Source organism: Pan troglodytes, chromosome 1, assembly GCF_028858775.2.
Source record: "Pan troglodytes isolate AG18354 chromosome 1, NHGRI_mPanTro3-v2.0_pri, whole genome shotgun sequence".
Lineage (NCBI taxonomy): Eukaryota > Metazoa > Chordata > Mammalia > Primates > Hominidae > Pan > Pan troglodytes.
In genome coordinates this window covers 194341204-194350883 of record NC_072398.2, presented here as the reverse complement: position 1 = coordinate 194350883, position 9680 = coordinate 194341204, and positions in this window count along the sequence as shown.

The window sequence follows — 9680 nt, the reverse complement described above, 5'->3', positions numbered from 1 at the left end:
TATGCACCTGAGCAGCCACTGCTCCCCACCCTACCCAAAATGCTGGCTGGCCTGAGCCAGGGAGGCCTGGGCAGGCTTAGGCACACAGCCCCCTGCTCATCCCTAAGCCCTGGGAAAAATGAGGACAGGTACAGCATCCCATCCCCCAGCTCCCACGGACCTGAGGACCCTGTGGCCTCCCACGACCTGGGCAGCCCCCACCTCAGGGCATCAGCATGTCACTTCTACTCACTCAGACAATGGGTATTTATTAAGCACTTCCTTTGATTTAGGTCTTTTTCTGGGTGCTGGGGAACATAGCATATAAAAACCCTTGTACTCCTAGAGCCATCATTCTGGGAGGCGGGGGAGATGGACTACAAAAATTAATAAGTGAAATAGAGAATATGTGAGATGTGACAAGTTTCAGGAAGAAAAATGAAGCTGGGATGCAGGGTAGGGAGTGTTAAGTGTTGCAACTTTAATTAGCAAGGCCCAGGGAAGAGACGTGAGCCAGGACTCAAAGAAGAAGCGAGAGGGAGTTGTGCAGGTTCCTAGGGGAGGAGAGGGCTAGGCGGGTGCTGGCTGATTCCCCTGGCTTGAGGGCGCATGGTGAGGTGAGACTCCTCTGTTGGGGGTTTAGAGTTGGGGAGTGAGTGATAAAATCAAAGACCGACAGATTCATCGTCTCACAACCATGTACTGAGCGATATTACCCGCCATGATCTTTTCCAAACATCTCCGCAATGCTGTCTCAAGAATTTCATGATAACCCTGGGAGGTCCGGAGTAGGATTATTCCAATTGAATAGAAGAGGGAACTGAGGCTCGAGGAGGTCACATGTCTGTTCGAGGTGACAGACTGAGCCTTGATTGGAATCCAGATGGGTCAGACCCCTAATCCTATGCTCTTAATACATCATAGTCTCTTGAAAATGAGAATAAAAGAGCTACCATTTCTTACACCTAGCCCCACTTTGGGGAGATTTGAATTCAGTCCCCCATGGTTTCCTCTGGAAGGTAACTCCTAGAGTAGAACTTTCTGGGTGCTTGCTTCTTCCTGAATTTTCCCTTTCTCTCCACATTTAGGGGTTCTTTTTTTCCCATGGACCATGCACCCTTGGGCTGCTTGGAGTCTCTGCAGGTCCACACCAAAGTCTGTCTACCATCTTGCTTCCCCCAAGAAGTCTTTCCTGATTGAGCCTTTGATACCTGGTGGCTGCCTGTCTCTCTGCCCAGTCCTGACATCAAATAGCTCCCTGGCCCTATTTTGCTACTTGCCTCCTGTAATGGGCTGAACTGTGGCCTCTTCCCAACCAAATTCACATGTTGAAGTCCTAACTGCAGAATGTGACTGTATTTGGGGATAGGGTCTTCAAAGTGATTATTATGGTAAAATGAGCTCATTAGGGTGGGCCTTAATCCAGTATGACTGGAGACCCTATAAGAAGGGAAGATTAGAATGCAGACACCTACAAAGGGAAGGCCTTGTGAAGACACAGGGAGAAGATGGCTCTCTACAAGACAGGGAGACTGGCCTCAGAAGAAGTCAGCCCTACCCACACCTTGATCTTGGACTTTCATCCTCCGGAACTGTGAGAAAATAAATGTCTGTTCTGTTGTTTAAGTCTGTGATACTGTGTTATGGTAGCCCTAGCAAATGAAGACACTGCCTTCTCCCTTTCTCAAACCCCTGCTCTGGATGGGAGGGCAATGCCTCCTGGGCTACCTCCCCGATGCTAGGATCACAGCAAACCCCTACCTCTGTGTTATCGGCCCTGGTCCCAGGGAATAGAGGTCAAGGCTTGCTGACATCCCATCCACCGACAGCCCATCAAAGTAGCATTCCCCCAACTGACACTCCAATATGCAGCTCTTCCACCACGCTGCCCTTCTGACACACAGGCATTCTGCCACCCTGTCATTCTGATGTGCCAGCCGTCCTCCTCGCTAACATTTTGCCACAGCAAAATTCCACGGAACTGACATGGAGAAACAGACTTTGGCCGCAGCTGCATCCTGCCACGCTGCGTCTTGCCCCCTGGATGCTCTTGGGGCTTGAATATACTGACCCCTCCACATGCTAACCTTCCTTTTGGAACGTCAGGGTTGGTCAACCCTTCAATTTCACTGACTAATGAGCATATTGTTCATCTCTCTTTCTCCGTGTGTCACTAACTGTTCCAGCTGCCTGCCCACCACCCATAATCCGTTCTGCTTGTCCTCACTGTAGCCCTCTGCACGGACCTTGCCCCATCCTGCTCCCACCCCCTCAGGCCATGTCCCCACTCCCTCCCCCTAAGTGCCCCCATGAGGCCCCAGTACACTAGACAAGCCTCAGGCTGCTCACACCACCTTCTGGGGAAGCACTCGCCCCCATCGCCTGCTGGGCATGCAGAGGGCCACAGGAGCTGCCCCGGCTCACAACCAGCCATAAATGGGCACTTTATGTAAGAGAGGCCTTTCCATAGTTTGGTCATGACCCATTGAATTGCTTTTAGTCACAATGCTTCTGACACCAAATGCGTGGTGTCTTCCAACACCAGTAACTGTTTCTCTGATTCTCTGGGCACCAACTGGGTGTCTAACAATTTAATTCAATTCTGACAGTATCTACCAGGAGTTAATGTCAGACCCCACAGGTTAAAGAACTCCTTCCTACAAGACTGCCCCACTTCAGATGCCAGTTGCAAGTTCTGGTCCTCCTGTACTTCTTACTGACTGGCTATAAATTGGGGGTTCCTTTGACCTCCACCTCAGGTTTGATCCCTTGCCAGCATGGCTCACAGAACTCAGAAAGGCATTTTACTTATGTTTACCAGCTTATGATAGAGGATACAACTCAGGATACAGCATCTGCATGGAAAAGATGCATGGGGCAAGGTATGGAGGAAAGGAGCATGGAGCTTCCATGTCCTCTCCGGTGTGCCACTGTCCTGGCATCTCCCAGCAACCTGGGGTTCTCCAAACCCAGTCATCTAGGGGTTTCTATGGAGGTATAATTAGGTCGGCATGATTGATTAAATCATGGCAGTTGGTGATTAAACTCCCCTTCCCAGAGTTCGGGGGTCGGGCTGAAATTTCCAACTTTCTAATTATGCCTTGGTCTTTCTGGGGACCAGCCCCTTTCTGAAGCTAGCTAGGGGTCTCCAGCCACCAGTCATCTAATTAGCATACAAAAGACACTCCTTTCACTCTGGAGATTCCAAGGCTTTTGGGAGCTGTGTGCCAGGAGCTGTGACAAAGACCCAAGTATTTGTTTTGGTATCAAATCCATCACTTGTGTAATTTCAACAAATCCCCTTTTCCCTGAAGTAAGGAATGAGTCTGTCTGCAGCCACGGAAAGACCCCCAGCTAGTCTCCTTCTTATACTGACTTTAGTGTCTCTTTTAGCCTTTTCTCACTGCCCCATATCTACCCCCTGCAACCCTGGAATCCTGGATTTTAAACTCAGCTATCTGTGTATTAGCTGTGTGACCTTGGGCCAGTTCCATTGCCAATCTGAGTTTCAGTTTCCTCATCTGCAAAACAGAGACAGGAATAGCAGTATCCACCCCACAGGGTTGCTGTGAGACCCCAGTAGGCTCAGAAGGATGGAGTCACATGGTCCAGGCCACACAGAGAGGGCAAGAGATCCGCAATTCAAACCCATGCCTGTGTGACTGCAGAGTTCATGCCCAGTGAACTCTACCTTCACCCTGAGCTGCTCCACTTTCAAGGTTTGGGGTTCTATAACCCCCCTTTCTGAGCAGAGCTTGTCTCTTACCCTCTCACTTCCTAGAGATGTCTCTTGGGGGCCTGCAGTCATTGAATGTGCCCCCTGCCCCTAATCAGGGTCCATCAGACCAGGTGTTTGTCTCAAGATTGGCCACATCGTTCTCTTCCACACCCTAGGACCCCTTGTCTGTTACCTTTCTGTCCCTGGGCCAACCTGAGGAAGACCTGGAACTGGTGAATGAGCACTGAACTTAGAGTCAGGTTCAGGGATTCAGGGCTGCATGGCCTTGGGCAGCTTGCCTAATGTTTCTGGGCATTTGTAGGTGTGGCTGATCATGCCTCCCATGCATTAGATGAGATGAGGTGTAGAAGATACTTTACAGACTTCAAAGTGCATGCAGGGGCTGCTGTGCATCCCACACAGTCACACGCTCCACTTTGAGCTGGGTTAGGGCCTGGACCCCTGAACTGCTCAGGGATCCATCACTCATCTATGAGGAACTCCTTCTCAGAGGGGAAGTGGTTTCATGTCGCTGGATCAGGGGCTCCCAGGGGATAGGCTATGTCTGAGCTATCCTGTATCCAGCCTCATTCTGCACAGGGTCTGACATGGGTCAGAGTAGTGTTTGTGGGTTTGAGTTTCAGCTCTGCCACCAACTTTCCAACCTTGGACAAATCATATCACCTTTCTGAACCTCTGTTTTTTTGTTTAAATGTATTCTTAGTTTGTTGTGAAGATCTATCAAGAGAGTGTATGAGCATAAGTGGGAGCTAAGCTGTGAGGATGCAAAGTCATAAGAATGATACAATGGACACTGGGGATTCAGGGGAAAGGGTGGGAAGGGGGTGAGCAATACAAGTCTACAAACTGGGTTCAGTGTATACTGCTTGAAGATGGGTGCACCAGAATCTCACAAATCACCACTAAAGAACTTACTCATGTAACCAAATGCCACCTATTTGCCAAAAACCTATGGAAATAAAAAGAAAGAGAGTGTATGAGGGCCATTTATAAATGCTGACTAGTAAAGCCCCTTGCCCCTGATCTTGCATTTGCCCCCAGGCCCTCTGACCACCTTACTGGCCTCTGGTCATTAACCACCTTCTCCTCCTTCTCTCCTGGGCTTGGCCCAGCCCCCATGCATGTCCTGGATCCTGCTCCCTCCATCATTTGAGCCTCCACCCATCAGTGCATCTCCAGTCTGTTATTTTTTAAAATTTATTTTATTTCTTTTTTGAGACGCAGTCTTGCTCTGTTGCCTAGGCTGAAGTGCAGTGGTGCGATCTCAGCTCACGGCAACCTCCGCCTCCTGGGTTCAAGCGATTCTCTTGCCTCAGTCTCCCGAGTAGCTGGGAGTACAGGCATATACCACCATGCCCGGCTAATTTTTGTATTTTTAGTAGAAATGCGGTTTTACCAGGCTAGTCTTGAATTCATGACCTCAGGTGATCCACCCGCCTCGGCCTCCCAAAGTGCTGGGATTACAGGCGTGAGCCACGGCACCCGGCCATGTTTATGTTCTTTACCTATAAAACAATTTCCCTCAAACACAAAGTTTCTTGAACATAGCACCGCCCCCTCATACATAGCTTAGCTTTCCCTCAGGGTCAAATATCTAGAAGAAATAGCCTAGAGGTAGTTAATCACATTCTGGCTTAACTTGCAGCTGTGTGTCTTGGGCAAGCTCCTTCATTTCTCTGTGTCTCAGTTCCCTCATCTGTAAAGTGGGCTTACTATCCTTTACCTTACCAGCATGTTAGGAAGATTAACTAGCTCATCCATGCTAAGCACATAGTGCAGTCTGGTACACAGTAGGGGCTAATTAAATAATTAGAGCTAACTGAATCATTAGTTGCTACTATTATTTTTGTTGTTATATCCTTACCTTCCATGTTATCCTCAATCAGCTACAGCTTGGCTTTCTCCTGCCACACCCATCACCTGACCAAAAACCCTCTCTGGTTTGAATCACCAATGACTTTCCAGTGGCCATTCCCCATCTCCCTTCCCGGGTATCCTCCTAGTTTCTCTGCAATATTTGACACTGGTTTGAATCACCAATGACTTCCCAGTGGCCACTCACTTCCCAGGCACCCTCCCAGCTTCTCTGAAATATTTGATATGGTAGGGAATGATCAGGACAAGGTTGAAGACCCACAGAAGTCCTGCGGGGAATGTCAATCTGTGGCCAGTGGGAAGCTCACGGGCCAGCCTCACACGAATGAAGAAGTTGATACGGGGCTTGGGACATTGTTGGTGCTCAGTGTTTGCTCATGATCAGATGGGCCCTCCCAGGAAGAGCTCTGAAAGTCAAGGAACCAGGCTCCCATGAGTGCCAACGTGTTTGGAAGTTGGTTCTGGGTTGAAACTCGGCCATTCAGAAGATGTTCATAAGGAATTTGGACTGGCACCCCCTCGAGGGCCAGGACCACGTTTCCTTTGATGAGTGCAGAGTAGTATCCACAATTGTCTGTTGAGGATTAACAGAGGGACAGGGCTGAATGTTCACATGGAACCAGCTCCGACCCGTCTGTGTAGTTATGAGGAGGAGCAGGGGTTAATGCTCCCATGGAGTGAGCACACAACTCCATCTCTGCACTTCCAGGGAGGAATCTTTTTCCTTTTTAGCTCAGGCAGCCCAGCGCCTGCATTGCACAGAGTTGCCTGGTTTGATCTCTTATTTATTACAGAGAATATTCTCTGTTATGGTGAGTGTAGTGGGAGGGAGTTCCAGCGGCCTCAGTTTTTCCTGCTGACTTTGCAGCCAGCCTGTTGGGGACCTCTAGCACCTCTAGTGGCCACCCTGGTACTGCATTCATTCTCCCACTCATCAAATGTATTGAGCACCCACCACGTGCCAGATCCCAAGCCAGGTATAGGAGAGGCCAGAAGAACAAACATGAAAACTGCCAAATAGACTGAATAATGGCCCCCAAAGATATCCATGTTCGAATCCCTGGAACCTGTGAACATTACTCTATATGGTAAAATGGAATTTGCAGGTGTGATTAAGGATCTTAAGATGGGGAAATCATTCTGTATTATCCACACGGGCCCAGTGGTATCACAAGGCTCCTTAAAAGGCAGAGGCAGAAGGAGATTGGGCACAGAAGAGGAGATGATGATGGGAGCAGAGATTGAAGCGATGTCCTTGCTCTGTGAAGATGGAGGGAGAAGCCACAAACCAAGGAAAACAGGAAGCCACTAGAAGCTGAGACAGGCGAGGAAACAGACTCACCCCTAGAGCCTCCAGAAGGACCCAACTCTGCAAACACCTTGACTTTAGCCCGGTGAGATTGATTTCAGACTTCTGACCCCCAGAACTGCAAGAGAATACATTGGTGGTGTTTTAAACCATTAAGTTTGTGGCAACTTGTTACAGCAGCCATAGCAAACTAATATAACTGTCTTAAGGTACTCAACAACTAGGGGAGAAAATGGACCTTTGCACAGGGATTGGTGTTGTAATAGGTACAGTGGGAGGGGGAGGGGCATAACAGAGGATGTGATCCACCCTGCAGGGTTGGGGAGGTGCTGTCAAGGCTTCCCTGAGGAGGCGCTGCTTGCTGAGCTATATTGCAAAGAATGTGTAAGGGTTCCCCAGATGGGCAGTGGTGGAAAGGGAAGGAGGAGAGGGCTTTAGGAACAAAGAACGGCAGGTGCAAAGGCAAACCTGGAGTGTGGAATAACAAGGCATATTTGGGGAGCTGTGGGAAGTTAGGGAGTGGACCGAAGTTCAGAGAAATAAGAGATAAGGCCGGAAAAGTGGCCAGGGTAGCTCATGGAGGGTCTTCAGGTCAGGAAGTTGAGACTTGACCCTGAGGGCAATGGGAGGCTATTGTCGTGAATCACATGAATGGCTCCAATTCTTCAGCCCTTCCTGTACCCAGGCTGTTGCTAGGTGTCTTTGTACATTCTCCCATCAAGGTGAGATGTATATTTTTCTGCCTTGTGATACTAGTTCAGCATGTGTCTTGCTTTGGACAATAGAGTGATGTGGATTGACCAAGTGACAATTCTGAGCCTAGGTCTCAAGGGACCTTGCATGTTTCTGCTGGTTCCAGGAGGGATTGTGCCCCAGTGAAGCCCAGACTACAGACAAGCCCCCAGCTCACCTGCAGACCACTAATGACTCCAGCCAAGGTCAACTGATGCAGCTGACCCACAAATGCATGAGCTATTGTATAAAAACAAATGACAGCTCTTCAAAGCCACTGAGTTTTGGAGTGGTTTGTTATGCAGCAACAGCAGCTGATTGACGCATCAATGAGGGTTCATAGAAGAGTGAAGAGTGTGACATGGCCAGATCTGCACTTTAGGAAAACCTCCTTGGCGTTGAGTTGCTGGAGGATGGATTGCAGGAGGTGAGTCTGCAGGCAGAGATCCAGGTGAGAGGTGGTGAGGGCCTTCCCTAAGGCAGGAGCAGGGGAAGGAGGAGACAGATACGAGTAGTGTTAAGGAGGCAGACCATACAACAAACCTAAATTACACATTAGAGTGGTCAAAGGAGGGAGGAGATTTGGAAGATGCCAAGATTTCTGGCATTGGAAATTGCATCAGAATAAGGTACACATGTGGATAAAGTGATAAGGTAATGACAAGCTTTTTGTGTTGGTTTGCAGTGCTATTGCCAGGACAAAGTTACAATTACAAGTCTGGGGCTTGAAGACACAGACTAGGGAACCATCAGAGAATTAGTGATAGTGAACTAGTGATGAGTTAATAAAAGTAGATGAAGTGTTTACAATAAGCAGAAAAGAGGGTGAGTTTTGGGTCCTGGGAACCTCCACCATTTATGGAGCAACTGGAGAAAGAAGAGTCCAGGAAGGTAATAGAGAAACAGTCAGAGAGGAGACAGGAGAACCAGGGAGGAGCTAGATTGCAGAAACCCCAGGGAGGAAATGAATGGTCAGCAGGGTTGTGGGCACAGTGCCAGGGAGGATGAAGACCCAGGAGGCTGAGGGGTAAGCCCAGGATGTGGTCATGGGTCACTTTGCTGAGAGAGGTTTTGGAGGCTGGAGGCTGGCTGGTGGGAGATTGTGAGGGGCAGGGAGTGGAGAGTGACAGTTAAGGAACACCCCGATGTGAGGGGGGCAGGTGAAGCGTGGGCTTGGGACAGTGCTTTTTCTCATGATGGAGGGACCTGAGCATGGCTTGTTGTCAAGGGTTCTGAGCAAGGGAAAGAAATGGTCTGATTTAGAAATTTAATTTTTTTTTATTATTTATTTTTTTTTAGATGGAGTCTCGCTCTGTCACCAGGCTGGAGTGCAGTGGTGCCATCTTGGCTCACTGCAACCTCCGCCTCCCGGGTTCAGCCACTCTCCTGCCTCAGCCTCCTGAGTAGCTGGGACTACAGGTGCGCACCACCACGCCCAGCTAATTTTTGTATTTTTAGTAGAGATGGGGTTTCACCATGTTGGCCAGGCTGGTCTCGATCTCTTGACCTCGTGATCCACCCACTTCGGCCTCCCAAAGTGTTGGGATTACAGGCATGAGCCACCGTGCCCCACCTGATTTAGATTTTTTAAAAGATCATTCGGGATGTTGTGTGGCTACTATATCCTAGGGTGGTAAGTAGTGGGAAACAGGGAGACCAGTGAGGAGACTAACTTGACGGTGCAGGAGACAGATGACGGTGGCTCTGACCAGGGTGCTAGTTGTGGAAGTACACAGCCGGAAGAAGCGGCCAATTTGGGATTTTGTTTTGTTTTGTTTTCTACATTAGGACCAGAAGAAATTGGCTATGGATTGGATTGTGTGCACATGCATGTGTGTGTGTGTGCATGTGTGTGTGAGTTGTGTGCACACACATGCACATGCACGATGAGAGGAATGTAGGATGACTTCCAGGTTTTCACCTGAGTAACTGGGAAGAGAGGCTGAGGGAAGAGCAGAAACAAGTTTTGCTGAGGGGGAAGTTTGTGGACTCATTTTTGTCTTAAAGACTGTGAGTTTAAAATGCTTTAGAAACGCAAATGTAGAT